This window comes from Emys orbicularis, chromosome 3 (assembly GCF_028017835.1).
Source record: "Emys orbicularis isolate rEmyOrb1 chromosome 3, rEmyOrb1.hap1, whole genome shotgun sequence".
In the NCBI taxonomy this organism is placed as follows: domain Eukaryota; kingdom Metazoa; phylum Chordata; order Testudines; family Emydidae; genus Emys; species Emys orbicularis.
The window spans coordinates 199,287,911-199,305,746 of record NC_088685.1 but is presented as its reverse complement, the minus strand read 5'-3'; the positions used below and the strand labels follow the sequence as shown (position 1 = coordinate 199,305,746).

At 39.4% G+C, this 17,836-nt stretch overlaps 1 protein-coding gene across 1 annotated transcript in view; it reads left to right on the top strand.

Moving 5' to 3' along the window:
• The window catches only part of MEIS1 (Meis homeobox 1), a 136,262-nt gene that overhangs the window by 30,301 nt on the left and 88,125 nt on the right, over positions 1 to 17,836 (top strand). The window lies entirely within an intron of this gene.

Here is a 17,836-nt window from a genome sequence, read left to right as displayed (position 1 = left end):
TTGACTCTGAACCCACAATAGGTATATACTTTTAAATCTGGTTTTATGATCCTGTTTCAGTCAAGTGCTGTTAGACAACAAAGGAATTATGTTTCCAAAAAAGGTTGAACAATACTGATTAGAATTGCAAAGTCTACATTTAGCAAGATTAGTTTTTAAACTAAAACAGTATATTTTATTTTTTTATACACGTGGATGTATCTTACATTGTGAATAACATCTCTTTATAGAATTTTAAGTATTTGAGACACTTTACTGTTTAAAGAAAAGTTGCTGACTTCATCACAAGTATAGCCTAGTAAAAATGGGGCCTGGAATAGTAAACTGTTGCAGAGCTGAGGCAGAAACTGGTAACCTTCTGACCTCTGACTTTTACTGGAAAATGATATGCAACATAAATTCAAGGGGCCTTTTTTCTTTCAAGTGTGTATACATATATATTATAGTGTCACCATTCACAATGCTGTAGTTAAGATGGTGTCAGTGTGTTCATTAGAGCCTCCCATCTTCAGGAGTTAATTTTAAATTCTGTTTTTTTTAAGGGTGTAAGCTGCTGCGGGTTTGTGGGGGGAACTGCTTTGAACTGAAACTTGGTATTTAAGGTTTCTTAGCCAAGAATGAGATGTTCTTGTGTCGGGGGAGGAGGGGGTGGAACTGTGTGTGGTGGCGGGGACTGCGGGGATGGATGGAGGGGGAGTGTTTGGAGAACTTTCATGGGGAGAGTTTTAAAAAGTGACTAGGCAATTTAGGAGTCCCATCTACTTTCAATGGGACTTGAACTTCTAAATCCTTTAGATGCTTTTTGAAAATCTCTACTTAAAATGGGTTTGATTTTTTTTCAAAATGTGGCACGTTATTGGTCTGTAATGTGTGCCAGTTATTTCTGATATCTTAAAGTAAACTGACCAAGACCTATGTTGCTCTCTTGCTGGGTTATTCCTAGTAGCCCAGTGTTTTGCATGTCATTCATAGCAAGGTGCATGCTATGAAGACAGAGAATGCACATTTTCAGAAGTGTCTAGGTCCTATTGATATTCAATGGAAAGACTTCCAATGGAACTTAGACTCCTAAGTCATTTAGGCACTTCTGAAAATTTTACTCAGAGTTTATAAAGAACTTTAATGAAATTGGAACTCAAGGTGCACTAGACCTTTGTAGAACGGATGTGTTTTATAAAGAAGGATCATTGTGTTAAACTTCTTGAAAGAGGAAACTAGGCATTCATAATAACTACTTATGCAGAGCAACTCTATGGGCTTGTCTACACAAATGCTTACTTTGCTGAAAGCTGGGGTGTGAATCTACCATGCATTAGCTTGCTGTGCGCCCACTCTGTGGACCCTGCAGACACGCACTAACGGTTCCTCAGTGTGCTTTGATCTACCCCGCTTTGAAATGCAAGTAGATTAAAGTGCACTAAGGACTGTTAGTGCACATCAGCAGGGTCACACAGACCATTAGTGCGCAGCAGGCTAGTGAGGGATAGATTGACACCCTAGCTTGCCGTGACCTAACTGTTAGTGTAGACAAAACCCTTTTAGTGCAGACGTGTAGTAAACACAAACGGACTGTCCACCTTTCAGATAGGGCTTGCTCCTGTGCTAGTTGAAGTGAATGACAAAACTCCCATTTAATTCAAAGGTGTAAAAAGCAGGATAGTGTAAGTCTGGTCATCTTGCACTTGCATTCTGTGATAGCTCCTTCTGCACCAGCATGAGGTGTCATTAGGGTTGCCAACTTTCTTTTTGCAGAACTGAACACCCTTGCTCCGCCCTTGTCTCACCCTTCTCTGAGCTCATGCCCCCCACTCATTCCATCCCCACTCCCTCCGTTGCTCATTCTCACCCACCCTTGCTCACTTGCTCATTTTCACTGGGCTGGGGCAAGGGGTTGAGGTGTGGGAGAGGATGAGGGCTCTGGCTGGGGGTGCGGTTCTGGGGCAGGGTCAGGGATGAGGGGTTTGGGGTGCAGGAGAGGGCTCCAAGTGGGGATTGGGGTGCAGGGGTGGGGCTCCAGGCTGAGGCAGGGGGTTGGGGTGTGGGAGGGGGCTCTGGGCTGGGGGTGTGGGCTCCAGGGTGGGGCCAGAAATGAGGGGTTCAGGGTGCGGGAGGGGGATCTGGGCTGGGGCAGGGGGTTGGGGTGTGTGTGTGGGGGGGGGGTGAGGGTTCTGGCTAGGGGTGTGGGCTCTGGGGGAGGGGTTGGGGTGCAGGAGGAGGCTCCAGGCTGAGACAGGGAAGTAGGGTGTGGAAAGGGGTGTGGGCACCGGGCAGCACTTACCTCCGGCAGCTCCCGGGAAGCAGCAAAATCTCCCTCCAGCACCTAGGCGGAGGCACGATCACGTGGCTCTGCGCGCTGCAGGTGCCGCCCCTCAGCTTCCATTGGCTGCGGTTCCTGGCCAATGAGAGCTGCTGAGCTAGTACTGGGGGCAGGGAGGGCAGTGCGCAGAGCCTCCAAGGCTGCCCCTATGCCTCGGAGCGAGAGGGAGAGGCTGGCAGCTTCCTGGGAGTTGCGCGGAGCCGGGTAGGGAGCCTGCCTGCGCGGCAAACCAGACTTTTAACGGCCCGATCAGCAGTGCTGACCAGAGCCGCCAGGGTCCCTTTTCAACTGGGCGAAAACCGGACACGTGGCAATGCTAGGTGTCGTGCAAGGAAAGTTTGAAAGTCAATGGCAGGCCAAGGAAAAGCTGATGGCAATTTTGCCAACTCTTACAGTATACTATACAGTGTTTTTTTTAAAGCCCCTAAAGTCATGTGATCGTGAGAATTTCAGCTATCATTTAAAAAAAGAGAATAAGTTTCTTTCCCTCCTGTTTGCAGAGAGAAAAGATTGAAACCTGAATCCTAGAGACTCAAAAGACAGAAGGCAAATACCTCTTCTCCCCCCCCCCCAAAAAAAGAAAATTACTTTTTTAAAAATCTTGTGGATTTTAATCAAATCTCATGATTTTGGGGGCCTGATTGGGGATTATTGAACACTTGGGGTTGGGCGATACTGTGCTGAATCTGCAGTTTAAGCAGCTTTATTGGCTATGCGCCTCTTTGAGATAGGAAGGCAAACTAGTACCGCAACAATGCCAACCATGGAATGGCTCAAGTGCCACTACACACTGTAGGGTAGAGAGGGGAAGATTCTGTCCCCACCACAATCTTTTTGAAACCGAGAATTTGCCCCATAGTACATAAGCTGTATTACATGCATTGGGTATAACGTATATATTTGTGATTTCTTCACCTTAGGCCAGAATCACAAATATATAAATGCATATATTATACCCAATGCATGTAATACAGCTTATGTACTATGGGGCAAATTTTTCTTCACATTAGGCCAGAATTATTTTCTCTCTCGTAATATAAAATGCAGTAAAAATATCCGTAAAGGTGTTTACCCTGATGATCAAAATAGTAAAAATAAATAAATAAAATTACACTTTGTTCATTTGTTTCCTCAACCTACTTCCCACTTAATAGTGTAGTATGTATAGTACAAAACATCACCTGTGTTCACCCCCAGCTCCAACAGAGTTCAATATCCGCCGCAAAGGTACATCTAGCCCAGTATCCTGTCTTCCGGCAGTGGTCAATGTCTGGTGTTTCAGAGGGAATGAACAGAACAGTCAATCATCGGTACCTGTCATCCAGTCCCAGTTTCTGGCAAACAGCGGCTGGGGACACTCAGTACATGGTGTTGCATCCTTGCCCATCCTGGCCAATAGCCATTGATAGACCTATCCTCCATGAACTTATCTAGTTCTTTTTTGAATCCTGTTATAGTCTTGGCCTTCACAACATCCCTTGGCAAAGAGTTCCACAGATTGACTGTGCGGTGGGTGAAGAAATACTTCCTTTTGTTTGTTTTAAACCTGCTGCCTATTAATTTCATTTGGTGATCCCTAGTTCTTGTGTTATTAGAAGGAGTAAACAACACTTCCTTATCTACATTCTCCAAACCAGTCATGATTTTATAGACCTCTATCATATCCCCCCACTTAGTCATCTCTTTTCCAAGCTGAAAAGTCCCAGTCTTATTAATCTCTCTTCATACGGCAGCCATTCCATACCGCTAATAATTTTTGTTGCCCTCCTTTGTACCTTTTCCAATTCCTATATATATTTTTTGAGCTAGGGCGACCATATCTAAATGCGGTATTCAAGATATGGGCATGGATTTATGTAGAGGCATTATAATATTTTATGTCTTATTAGCTATCCCTTTCCTAATGGTTCCTTTGCAAATGTTCCTAATGGTACATTTGCAAAAACCCACTTTTGTGGGTGTGTAGATGGGTTGTTTGACAACTGGATACAAAGGTGTATGTGTGGGGCAGGTGTAATAGAGTGTGTGTGTGTTGTGGTTGCACTCAGACTTGAAAGACAAGGCCTGATAGGCTTTAAAAGAAAAGTGTCCATTTACAGGTGTATATGTTTGTTCATTCTGTAGTCGTCTATTACGTATTTTTGGACAAGTTTTTAAAAAGTGTCTCTTATTTACCTGATGCATCATTGCTTTTTTAATCCCTGTAATGTATATCTTACAAGTTGTCTGAGTACTTATTTACAAAATCAACCAGTCTCCCCTTCAAAAACAACATTGGTGCTCTATCATTTTAAAGTCTTTTTTTGTAAAATGTAAATGTATTTACTTAGTAGGCAGCAATAATTCCTTAAAGCTGTTACAATCTATTGTGTAAATCCATATTTAACTGCTAGGGAGATGTTAGGAAGTATCGTGCCACTGAATAGCAGGATATATTATTACATAGTTATTCTGACACCATTTCTTAGAATGGCTTGTTATTGTATCAGTCATAGTATGGAATACTCATAATATGTGTATGCCTAATAATGTTTTGAAAAAAATGTAAGGATCTACTCTCTCTTCACTACATACTTACTGTGTAAGACCTTTAGCAGCCTATTTTCAAATGCTTGTTGCTGTCTGAATTTTGGTTAACATGGTGCTTTCTGGTTCAAAGAAAGCTCACTCTACCTTGTGGAGAAGTGCTTGCAAAATTCTATTTTAAAAAATGAAGTCTGTTTTTAGGTAGGGTTATGCAAAAAGAATCCCACAGTAGTAGAAGAACATAAGAATGGCCATAGTGGGTCTGACCAATGGTCCATCTAACCCAGTATCCTGTCTTCTGACAGTGGCCAATCCTTTATTTTCTTTTGTGACATGCTTTAATTTAAAAAGGGTTTCGCTTGTTTTATGTTTTTGCTGTTGTTTTAAGAAGGCTCCTGAACAGAGACCTTGTAAAGCCAATTTCAATTGAGTGAGGTTTTTTTTAATGTTAATATTTAGCTATCCTGTGCCATTGAAAATCTATCAATGTCTTCTTTCTTGTTCAAGCCTCAGACCAGGTTCAAAATGTTTTTTTTGTTTTTTTGTTTTTTGTTTTTTAACCTCAGAATTATTGTTGCTCTTTAAAGTACTGACTAAAAAGCAATGATATTTCTTTATAAAAATGTATCAATAGTTGCAATGTTTTTCTGGCTTTTGTCTGAGTTCAGGCAAACTATAGGCAAAAGGCAATTCCATTTATTATTGAAGGGAATCTCAAGGCAGTTGTTTCAAGCCTGTGAAGCCAGCAGGCAGAGCTGGATGAAGGGGGAAAAAAGGGCCACATTATGTTCCAGATGACTGAGCAACGATTTATATACCAGCTCTCCTTTTTACATGAAGAAGAAAAGTAATAACAGCACAGACCCAGGCATTTGAAACAGTCAGATGTCCGATGACTAATGGGATAGGTGGGAAGGCGCTCTCTGATTGGATGTCTTAATGAGCACATTTCGCACAGAGTTTGGGCTGCAGTTCCCCTTGACCTTTGCCCTTTATTGACCGAACTGACACTTCATTTTTCACATACTTCCAATTATGGCTCAGCTTAAGTGTTGCCCTGCCTCCTTTATTTCTTTCCTATGGACAACTTGAGAATGGTTGAGGCCACAGAAGATATTTTAATTTGAAAAACTACCATAGCAATTCAGATTTAGGATGTAATCTGAAACTGCTGTCCGTCTGCAGGTTCCCTGATGAAAACAAAAGTTTTAATGTTTCCTGTTTAGCAATTTTTTAAAACAGGATTTTAAATAATACAAATGTTTTGTTAGGAACCCATGAAGACAAAACTTAAATATAAAGCAAGAACTCCTTTTGATTCTGGTGTTCTATTGGTCCAAGTGGTTTGAATGATATGTATTTGTTCACACTCACTCGGCTTTTTCTCAAGAGACTGTGATGCTCTGAAATGAAATTTGACTAACAATCTCTTCATAGACTAGAAGAAAGCAAAACATAATTGTACTAACAGTTCTTAAGCCCTTGACCATTGTGTAACATTATTTGTTGTTTTGGTAACATTTAATGTGTGAATGCAAATTAAAGTGTGCCTTGGTGTGTTGCTTTGAGAGATGTAGAAAATGATGCGCTGAAAGTAAGAGGCAGGTATAATGAAGGTGCAGAAGGCTCCTGAATCTATGGTTGCCTTTGTTATCGCGAGATCCATTTTACAGTGTTCCATAACACAAGTGTGTGTGTGTATTCCAGATTAGAGTACGTTCACAGGATTGTTTCAAAGCAGAAATTTGTACAAGTTTGTTTTTTTTGGCTGACCTATCAATTGTGAGTTACGTTAGTAACATCCAGAATACAATAAATTCTCAAACTGTGCAGGTGGATTTAAAACAAAACAAAGGCTATTAAGACCTAACCCACCTGCATGGTGTCATTGAATTTCATGACGTGTATTTTGCTAGAAACTTTGTCATGTGAAGTTCACCCAAATAATAAGCAGGCAAGTTACCTGTGTACTAGCAGTGATTGCTTTGCATTTAAATACATGCAAAGTATGTCTACAATTATTTACACCCACACAGAGGTCCCTAAAACACAGAAGTATTTATCTCAAAAATGTCTGAAATGTTACCTACTTTATTATGTAGCCCTCTGGCATAGTAATAGCATGGCATATTTTTACTATAATATGGTAATAAAAGAATATGTAAAAGGCAGACAAAGGTTCTGCCTTTTCAGTAAGGTGACCCCTGTTACCAAGTAACTGCTTTACTTATGAGCTTATTAAAAACTCAAAAAATGAGCTTTTCATACTTCACAGGCATTGATGTGAAAATGAGCTGTCCTGTGAGTAGTTTTCTTGATCATTTTTAGAACAATTGATTAGCCAAAGAGCTGCTGTCATTAGTTGACATTGACTGATAGCAATTTGTCACAAGCTCCGAAGGTCAGCCAGACAGTGGAAGCTTCAGCTTGTCTTTGATTGACCTTTACTGATGCCATTATCATGGGATTGGTTAGACTAGATGTGACCCTCAATTGAAAAAGACATGGCATTAGTCAACAGGGGCTGTTCCCAGTATTTTCTAGTTATTAATATATTGTGAATCTTGAATTAGGTCTAATAGCCTTGTTTCTAAAATAAGAAGTATCGGTGTTGTCTTGAAGGTGGTGCTCTCTCTCTCTCCCCCCCCCCCAGTGTCCAGCAGGTGCTTTGCTTTAATTCAGCATCTACACCTGTGCGTCTGTCTTGGCACAAGATAGATAGATAGATAGATAGATAGATAGATTATTTTTTTAAAGAGAAACTTGAACTGTTGCTGTGAGTTTATAACATTTTAACCCACGTATGCATTCTTCAGCTGCACCAGAATTAATTATTTTTCTTTCTCTAGAATCATGTTTTATTTTTTAACATTGATTGAGTAGTTGAGAATTATGCTAATAATGACATGATGTAAATTCATCATTCAGCTGTAAAGCCGGAGGGTGTGAAACTATTTTTTTTTTTTTTTTTGGTGGTCTTGTCATTCTTGCTCAGCTGTTGGAGTTAGACTTCACGGAGACTTTTAATACTGTTGTTTCAGCCATACAGGGTTACATTTTCAGAATGGTGCATTGTAAACAATCCCACAAGCTTCATGCACTGTAGTGAAAATTTATCCTATTCTGGGCTCAGGATCTTTTCTGATGATATATTTTAAAATAAGAGTTTTCTGTGTTATTAATAGCCTCTTTCACATTTTTTGACAACATGGCAACATTAGTCTTAAACTCATTAATTGTATTTTGTTTTGTTTGATTTGTGGATAGCCTAGTCTTAGGGCTTCTCTGTGTGGAGTAATCTTGGATGTGAATTTAAAGTGTACTAACTATTCTGCATTAACTCCTAGTGGGGATGCTCTTACTTTGCACTGAGTGTCTTTGTGAAGTTTAGCTTAATACACTTTCAAAGTGAATTTCAGCTAAACTACACAAAGGCACTCTTAGTGCAGATTAAGGGCTAGTCTACACTTCCCGGGTAGTTCGACGGCTGCGGATCGAAGTTCGGAGTTCGATTTATCGCGTCTGGTGTGGACGCGATAAATCGAACCAGGAAGTGATCCCCGTCGACTGCGGTACTCCAGCTAGACGAGAGGAGTACCGCGAAGTCGACGGGGGAGCCTGCCTGCCGCGTGTGGACCGCGTCTGAACCGCGGTAAGTTCGAAGTAAGGTATGTCGAATTCAGCTACGTTATTCACGTAGCTGAATTTGCGTACCTTACTTCGACTTGGGGGGTAAGTGTAGACCAAGCCATAGAGTGTTTATATGAGGAGTTTGTGAAGAGTATCTAGTGCACACTACCTATTTCTGCTTTTTCCCCTTGTAGAAAAGCCCATAAACTAATTATTCTCCCAGTAAAACCTTACCTTTCTCTCACTACCCTTTTATGGCAAACATTAGTTACACTGAGAAACGTAGAACTTCTTTTTTTCAGGTCAGCTCGCATATATAATAAACACTGAAAAAATCCACACAATTTGGCACAGTTTAACTTGAATTTCAATCTCTGCTCAGGAAAAGTCTCAAATTGAGTGGAGGGTTACTTACTTAAGATGGCAGATTCTTCAAGTTGAAGCTGTAGTCATCACCGGCAGGGTGAAAGTGGGAAAACTTACTTTTGGGGCTGTCCACAGTTAATGTGGCTTTAGGAATAGAATTTTCTGAATTCTTTGTCCTTCTATAATCAAGCCCAAAATTCATGGTAGAGGTATTTTTTTAAGAAGGCCTTTTTTTGGCAAGTGACCTAAAATAATACATGACTCTTGTATTAAACATGTGTCACAATGCACAGATGTGTGCATGTGCAGGTGTTTATATATAAAATATGGCTCTGATCCTGCATTCAGATCTACACAAGTGGACGCCTGTGTCTGTGCAGAGCCTTGCTTGGGCACAGCGGTGTGCCCACACAGATCTCATTGCATCAATGGTGCCAAAGCCTTGCATAGGTTGAATTTTCTTAGCAAAAGAGTAAACAGTGGGGAAAATAATATCACATGCAAGATAACATTTTAGGGTCTGAGTCCATCAAAAGCACATAGGTACATGCATAAATGGGCCTTAATCTCCTACTTGGATTAAACAGAGGAATTTTAGTCACAAGCAATTAGATGAAATGGTGTTTGGGGTTCTAGGCATTCCTTATTAACAATAGTAGGAGTCACGACTTCTGTATTTTGGGTGATCAGTTTAGTAGGATTTGTACTGATTGTATTTTTTTTTCTATAAATTTAGGTCCTATTTCTTTTGAGGTGCTGAGCCTTTCCTGGGCTCGGCCCCTCGCAGCAGTCACTCAAGTTCTCAGTATTTAGGGCCACATACTGTTCTCAGTTTTCATAAGCAACCCCTCTTGGCACCAACGAGTAGGTGGCTTTCAGTTTGAACGTTCTACAGGATCCTTTCCATCAGGCAAATTTGGTTTTTGTGTTGTTTTGTTTAAAAAGCTAGTGTGTGTTTGAAATTATGATAAAGTATTTTCAAAAGCAGTGACCACAATTTTAAAAAGAATGAGTATGGATGTAAACCCACAAATGGCTGTTGATGAGTGTGGTGCAACAGGGCAGTGGCATTTGTCTGCTCTGTGTAACACCATTTTTTATTTAAATTAAAAAAAAGAAAAGAAATATTCAAAAACTATCAATTGCTATTAAATGTAGAAGATAAAATATTTAGCAAGCTTTTTATTTTTTATTCTGATGGGTCATTGTTAATGCTAGTATGTATTTGTTGGTAAAAACCTGAGAGCAGACGTAGTTAGTATTTTCTCACCCTTACTACCCCAGCAGTGGGAATGGTTTGAGAATATTCATTCAGATTTGACAGGTGATTGCTTCTATAAATGAATGCACTCAAATCATAATTGTTGCAACAGAATTGTTTGATTACCTGGCAGTAGCCTCTTTCTCTGTGATAGCTTTTGGATCACCTGTTTGTTGAGAGCATTTGACAGTCCTCATGTTTATTACCCAATTGAATGTCAGTAGCAATTGCAGCTAAAGATAAACGAAAATGCAAGTACTTGTTGACCTTGACTTTTTTCCATGAGATATTGGACTTGATGGCTCTATTGCTCTTGAGCTGATAAGAGTTATAAACAGTAGTTTAAGGGAAATGTTTTATTCCCAGAGGAAAATACCATGTTGCTGTGGGAAATGGCGTCTAACTAGTGCCCTTTGCCAAATTCACTTGGTTCACCTTTGCTTAGGCTGTGGGAAAATAAAATAAAAAGTTCCCTTTTTATGACTTTAATATCTCTGCAAACATGAATTCCTACGCTCTTTGTGAAGTTTTGTTGGCAGACTACACAAAATATAAAATAAGCAAGAGACCTTTCTGTATTTATAATGTGCTATAATGAGGATTTTTTTATTCTTCCCCATTTCAAATTTGATTTGATATTACAGAGATGGAGAAATGCTTCCTCCATATATTCTATGGGAAGTTTAATACATTTATAACATAAGTGTATTTGAGCTGTTGGCAAACAACACTGCAGCCGTACTTTCTCAGGCCATGGTCTGGTTAGATCTGAATAGGGGTGGCTTTACCCTGCTAGTTCCAGGAAAAGCAGGGTGTTGCAGGATGGGGTGATAATGATTCAGTAGGAGGCACTCTTCCCTATGAGTCACTACTGAACCATTTCTACGCATAGTGTTGTTTGGCACCGTTGCTGTTGGATATGCTATCTTTTGGATGAGATGTTTCAACACTTCTGGTAATTAAAGGTACCATGCAACTTTCTGTAAGAGGAGGGGTATTCTCCATGGGGTCCTGGCCAAATTTCAGTTTAGATAACTATTTCCTACTTTTAAAATTTCCCCTGCAGTTTTAGTTACCTATGCTATTCCGTTTGGTTTTTCTATACTTAATTGTTGCGTAACATTGCTGCGTGCTGTCAGGTGAATGCTGTGCTCCAGCAGGCATAGGCGGGATGATTTGTATTGGTATATAAGGCCTGCTCCTGCTCCCCATGGAGTCAATGGAAAAACTCATTGACCTCAGTGGGAGTAGGATTGGGTCAAAAGTTTACAATACGCTTTGGGATGCTTCAGGATGAAAGGCACTATATAAACATAAGATGTGATTGTTGTAATAATCTATAGAATAAGAAAAACAAGCCTTCCAGAGTCAACAGCTGTTCTGATAAACTCTATACAGTGTTGTAGAAGCTTGTTAAAGCACAATGGCAATAGATTAATCATTCCCAGGGCTACTATGTCCATACCAACCAGAATCTTATTGTGTTGTTTTCAATGGGTAACATTAAAATTTCTTTGAGAAAATGCCCCCTTTAATCCATACTGTAATGGATCCATACTGTAACTCATGTTTCTTCAGTGTCATCTTGTTTGGAAGGATTAAATGAGCAAATACATAGGCATGTCTTTATTTATGAACAAATTGGGAGCGTCTCTTCTGACATGGTGTACATTTTATTTATTATTATTTTTAAGATAAGGCAGCCCCTGTTACTTTTATCTGGAAAAGAGTGCATTTGCAATGTTGATCTTGTGTTTTGTTAGAGACCATTTATTGCTGTCCTGGTGGCCCAGTGACTAATGTCATGAAGAATACCAGGGTTGGAGTCCTGATTTCTCTTTCCTCGGGGCTCGTATGGGGTAGGACTGCTGTGACTGAGGAAATGCCTCATGTTACTCTAGGTGACCTCTGGGCACCACCACTAAGGTGACCAGATGATTGGAAGAGTGGAATCTCCTTAGTTGTCCATGTAGTTTCTGTTCTTCATATTCTCTTCCTCCTCCATTTATCTCTGTCATGGCTTCACCCATTCCCATATTTTCTGTGTTCCCTCCAGATAATTTCCTTGCCACTCTGCTTGTTCTAACAGCAACAAGAGAGTGAGGACTTCAGAGCTCAGGAATTTAGTCACCTTTACTTTGCTACAGCTCTTGTGAGCTGGGTGGTTGTGAAAGAAGCATTAGGGGTGGGAAGAACCCATGGAGTTTGGGGGTAAAAAACTGGGATAGAAGCACAATGAGGAGGTGAAGAGACAGTATAGTGGAGTGGCATTTCCTGCCTGGACCAAGAAAGAATCTCATTCAAACCAAATCATCTTCCCTTCCATGTCTCCCCTTGTATGTGACAGAGGAATGGTTCTTTGTCCTGATGTTACATATTATATGGGGGGTGTAATTCATCCCTGTCTAGGGGCCAGCACATAGCCTACCAGTATGCACCACTGACAAACTCAAAATAAGACTCAGTTGAGACTTAACTGGTGCATATACCATATTCTAGCCCCCTGAATAGGGGGCTAGTGTCATTCTGCATGTGTAGTGTTAGATAAGAATAGTCCAGGACCTATGTACTGTTGATAAGCTTCAGAAGAAGTTCTAGCTTAGCTTTGTCTTGTTAATAAATGCAAGTCATGAAACAAGGCTTACAGGGTTAGTGAAAAGTAGAGCGTAGTGTAGAGGATCCTCAGCTGTCTGAGTGAGATGCAGAAAGAATCCACCAACAGCACCCCAGGAGAAATGCCAACAACATGCTGGTGGCTCAGGAAGCAAATGTTAACCCTGAATTCCATGTCACTTACAATGTATACAAAGCGTTGACACTTATCGCCTTCATAAACCAAGGGAGAGTGATAATGCTGCTTGTATTGAAAAGGCTGGTCCAATTTGCTTTATTGTTAGGTTGTATTTAAGTAGAACATTGTTTTTAGGATTGCAGAGAAGATCAGACTGATCCAGCCAATATCTCAAAACTAGTTCTTAAAAAGCAAGTGACAAATTTAGTTTGTGTCTTTTTCGTATGGTAGAAAAGAGGCAGTCAGGTGGAGTGGAAATATTGTGCCTATGCTGCACTCCCCAAAATGCGTGCAGTTTATGCTCTCCCACTTCTCCATGGCAAGAGTCATAGTGAAGTGGTTCCAAGGCAGGCTTTGGGGCAAAGATATAGTTCAGTATTTTTCCCATGTGCTCTCTGGCCCAGCCACTCCAAATCCCATGTTGATGAATCCTGCCCTTGTCCAGAATCCCTTATCTAAGAGACTGTGACTTGGTAAAAAACACATGGAGCCACATTAATACGACTTTCAAATTAATATAGATCTCTCTACTCCAAAAAACCAGGTAGGCCCAGCATTTGTCCCTAACTGTATTTTTCATAGCAGGTTGTAGCTAAAGCAATCACTGTGTTTTGTCAGCTAGTAACCAGTTTTGTAATTTAAGTTGAGCCACAGAAATCTTTGAAAGATCGCATATGTATTTTTTCCCCAGTGTTAGTAAACTTGTTGCACTGACAGTGCTATAAATAAGGTGGTATAGTATGCATGTTCATGGTGTACACTAGCTTTTCAGTTGCCTTCAGATTTCTTTTAGAAAAAAGGAAAGGATATTGTGTTAAGTGTCAAGGTTTTATAGCTGTGTGGTACAAATCAAGCAACCACATTGACATTTGTTTGTCACCACAGATTTAATCTATTAAAAACAAACGGAATGACCATAATTCAACAGGTTGAAGAGAGGCATGGGGCAGCAGGGGGTTCAATCGGATACAGTTTAGCCAAATTTTGGAAAAAATGTGCAGCTGAATGACAGCTGACTGGATGACAAACAGTGAGAAGAAAAGGGAGAAGGTGCTCGAACGCTCCAGTAAATATAAACCACTGACGATTTATGTGCCAGTATGTTTTCTGTAAAGTTAATCCTGCTTGAGTTTTTGCTAGTATTTGATGAGAAGATTACACTGACACATACCAACTAAAAGGGATGTATTATTTGAACCTCTTTCTATTGTTCTATTTTTATCATTGTTTGTCTAAAAAGTCTTTGAAGGAGTTAGTTGGAGGAGTTGAAGGAGCTGCTTTCTTGTTTAAACAGTAAATCTACTTTTCGTGGTATATCCCCTTAATTTAATCCTAACAAAGTACACATTTAACAATTGCCAGTAACAATGCACATAGTATTAAGCACATTATTAATCAAAGTTGCATATTGTATTAACTCTCTAGGAAGATAAGATATAATTATCTTTTAAAGACATAACATACAACTTTGCAGCATGACATTCCCTATAAAGCATTTTGTATGGATTAGGATGCTATATACAAATCATATGTATTGAATTTGTGTTTATTGCTAATACATTAACTTTGTTTACTGCTGGAGTTGGTTTAGGTTAAATGACTATATTAATTTAAAAGTGCCTCTCAAGTTGATAAATATAAACTCAATATTAAAAATATTAATTCTTTAATCAATTTGCTTGAATATTGGAGGCTAGCCCAGGCTGGAATTGGAATTGTATTAGGTATATCATACTGGTCTGAATACAGTATATAGCACTGAAAAAGCATTGTGCTAATTTTAGCTTACAAAGAGGATGAAGATAAACTGCCTACTGCTAGTTTGCCATATGCTATCCTGGTGATAATATTCAAGTTCAGGTTATTCTACAGAGTGTCTTATTGTTTCAGTGAGAGAAAACTGGAAAAGAGTTAAGCAAATTTCTGCTCAGTAAGTGTGTATGAAATAATGAAGTAAAACAAATCTCAAATGCTGGTAGATGAAATCTGCTAAATTTATTTTGGTTTTATTGACTTTCTTGGGAGCCAGCAATTTGTTTTGGTAGATAAAATTGGATCAAATATATATTTCTCACATGTAAATCTTAAAATCAATCTGTATAAAAATTGATCTTTTTCAGGGACACACAAATGTAGTCTAAGTTGCTTTAGCACTGTTTAAAAGACTGCTGTTCTTTAAGCCCAGTATGAGAATAAAGTCTCTGCTCAACTGATTTTTAAAATGGTACCTTTAGAGCCTTGTGTTTTGCTTTGAGATTTTTTTTAAAAGGCAAAATCCATTGCATTTCCATATTTGGAGGATTCCTCTCCTACAGTTTCGCCTAAGAGTGTTTGACCTATTTATTTGTCACTGAGACCACTCCACAGTGCAAAACTGAGAGAAATCCAATGTGGATAGAGGGTTTGTAGATGAAACCGAGTGTGGTGCGGGCTTTAGAGGACTAGGTGGAAGCTTTGTGTTAACAACTGGTGAAAAGCTTGACCTTTAAGTGACCTAGGTCAAACAAACCCCACACTGAAGAGTCCTGTTTTGACATAGATACCTGTTTGGTGAGGGAGGGAGATAAAGTGAGGAGAAGGAAGAAAGATAAAGTAACTCTGTTGACCTGGAAACTTTTAAGTATTAAAAGTTAACACATGGGATGAATAATACAGAGCTGACTATTTATGTAACCATGTATCTATCTAGTATTACTTCTAGAAGGCTATAGTAGATACCAGCAAATTGATTTACAAGTACCAAACCAGTCTTAAACGGTGATGGGGTGGATTATATTTTACGAACTGGGTGGTGCCCATGTTTTAAGGTATGATATAATACAGGTTGCAACTTAAATAGTTGAGTAAATAGACTAAGTTTCACTGATGAAAATATTTGATAAAATGTAAAGTAAAAGATCTGGCAATAAGAGATGGCAAGTCTGCTATTGTCTCTTCCTACAATGTTTTTATAGAGGTTTTCACAGGAACAAATATGTTTAAGTAAATAAAAGCAAAATAGCACTGCTGGTCCATATCATGGTAGCACACATGCTCACGAGTCAACTTGGGCAGGAAACCAGTTAGGTCTGTTCCATACTGTTTCCATTGCATCTTTATCACTCGAGTTCATTGTTTGCCACTGAGTAGTTAAAACTCCACTTTCCAAGTAAAAGCTTCCTGTTTCTTTCTTTTAAATTTAGTTTGTCTAAACACAAACTCAGATATCTATCAAGGAGGCTGTTTATAGAGAGGAAAAAGAGCAAGAAGAAATGATAATAAAATTACAAAACTTTACAATTCGAAAGAACTAGTGGCTCCTGGTAAATTCAAAGATTTCCACCCCCACCCTCCCCACTAGTGAATGGCAGAAAGTTAATGTGCAATTCCTACAAATTTATGTATTCTCATAGAGACTACAGTCCTTGTATATTAATGGGGGAACATTTAAATTTATCCTTTCTTCACTGAATAATTTTAGAGAAAAAATGGAGTCTGTCTTGCATATAAAGTTGTGTATATGTTATATCCACTATTGTAGTGCACCTACAATATCCTTGGCTGTAGTGTACTCGTATTGCTCTGTGCAAGATCCTGCACCAGTAGTGTGTGCTTGCCTTTGGTCACTTTTTTTAAAACGGACATTGAATATGAATAAAGACCATATGGCCTAAGAGAGTATCAAAAGCTTTAGGTAAAGAATATAGGTCCTTAAAGACTGATGTTCTTTTTCTTTTAAAGATGAAATTCATTCTTGGTATAGAGCCGTGGCTCTCAACCTTACCAGATTACTGTACCCCTTTCAGGAGTCTGATTTTTCTTGGAGTCTGAAATCCCCCAAGTTTCACCTCACTTGAAAACTACTTGCTTACAAAATCAGACATAAAAATACAAATGTCACAGTACACTATTACTGAAAAATTGCTTACTTTCTCATTTTTACCATGGAATATAAATACTGTACTTGCATTTCAATGTATAGTATGTAGAGCAGTGTAAACAAGTCATTGTCTGTATGAAATTTCAGTTTGTACTGACTTTGTTAGTACTTTTTATGTCGCTTATTGTAAAACTAGGCAAATATCTAGATGAACTGATGTATCCTCTAGAAAACCTTTGCGTACCCCCAAGGGTACATGTACCCTGATTGAGAACCACTGGTATAGAGAACCAAGATAAGGCACTCTACGCTGTGTAAGCCCGGTAGGTGGCCTCATTGTTGGTGGGCAGGGGAGGGGAAATAGGGCCTCTGCAATTCCTGTATGTCCCTGAGGAGACTCAGGTGAAGGGTGGTTAATCTGGTGTTTGACCATAAGCAATCTTTGACTCTCTGCACCGCAGTTTACCATCATCGCCACCCCCAAGCATTCAAAAATCATGAGTCAGGTCTGACAAAATCTTGAGATTTTTTTTTAAAATAAGTTTGGGGTTCTCTTTATGGCTTTCCCTGTTTGAGCCATCAAGATTCCTGTTCTCAAGCTTTTCTCCACAGCCATGAGGACTCTCTGCTTGCCCTTTTTACGTTTTTAAGTGAAAGCTGAGATTCTCATTTGACTCCAGGAGCTGGGCACTTTTAAATAAAAATGCCATTGATCTCAAGACTCGTGATGAAATTGAAAGATGGCAACACTGGCTAATCTTTAAAATAAGCAGAATACTAAAGAACCTCGCAGAGATGCCGAGGTTTAATGGATGTTTATAAAGGATAAGTAGGCGAGATGAAAGGTGCTACGTGTTGCAAGGTAGGATCGGTGTTAAAATCTTACTCTGTTCACTTAGTAGGAATGGCTATGTGTAAACAATTAATGGCTTCACTTTGTCCCACCAGCTGTACACAGAATCTCTTGTCTTTGTATTACACTGCCAGCTATCATGTATTCTTTCCATATACTGTATTTTTATTATTTTCAGTTGGCTCTTTTTAAGACCTTCATTAAATGTAAAGCAATGGTTACAACTACTTCTA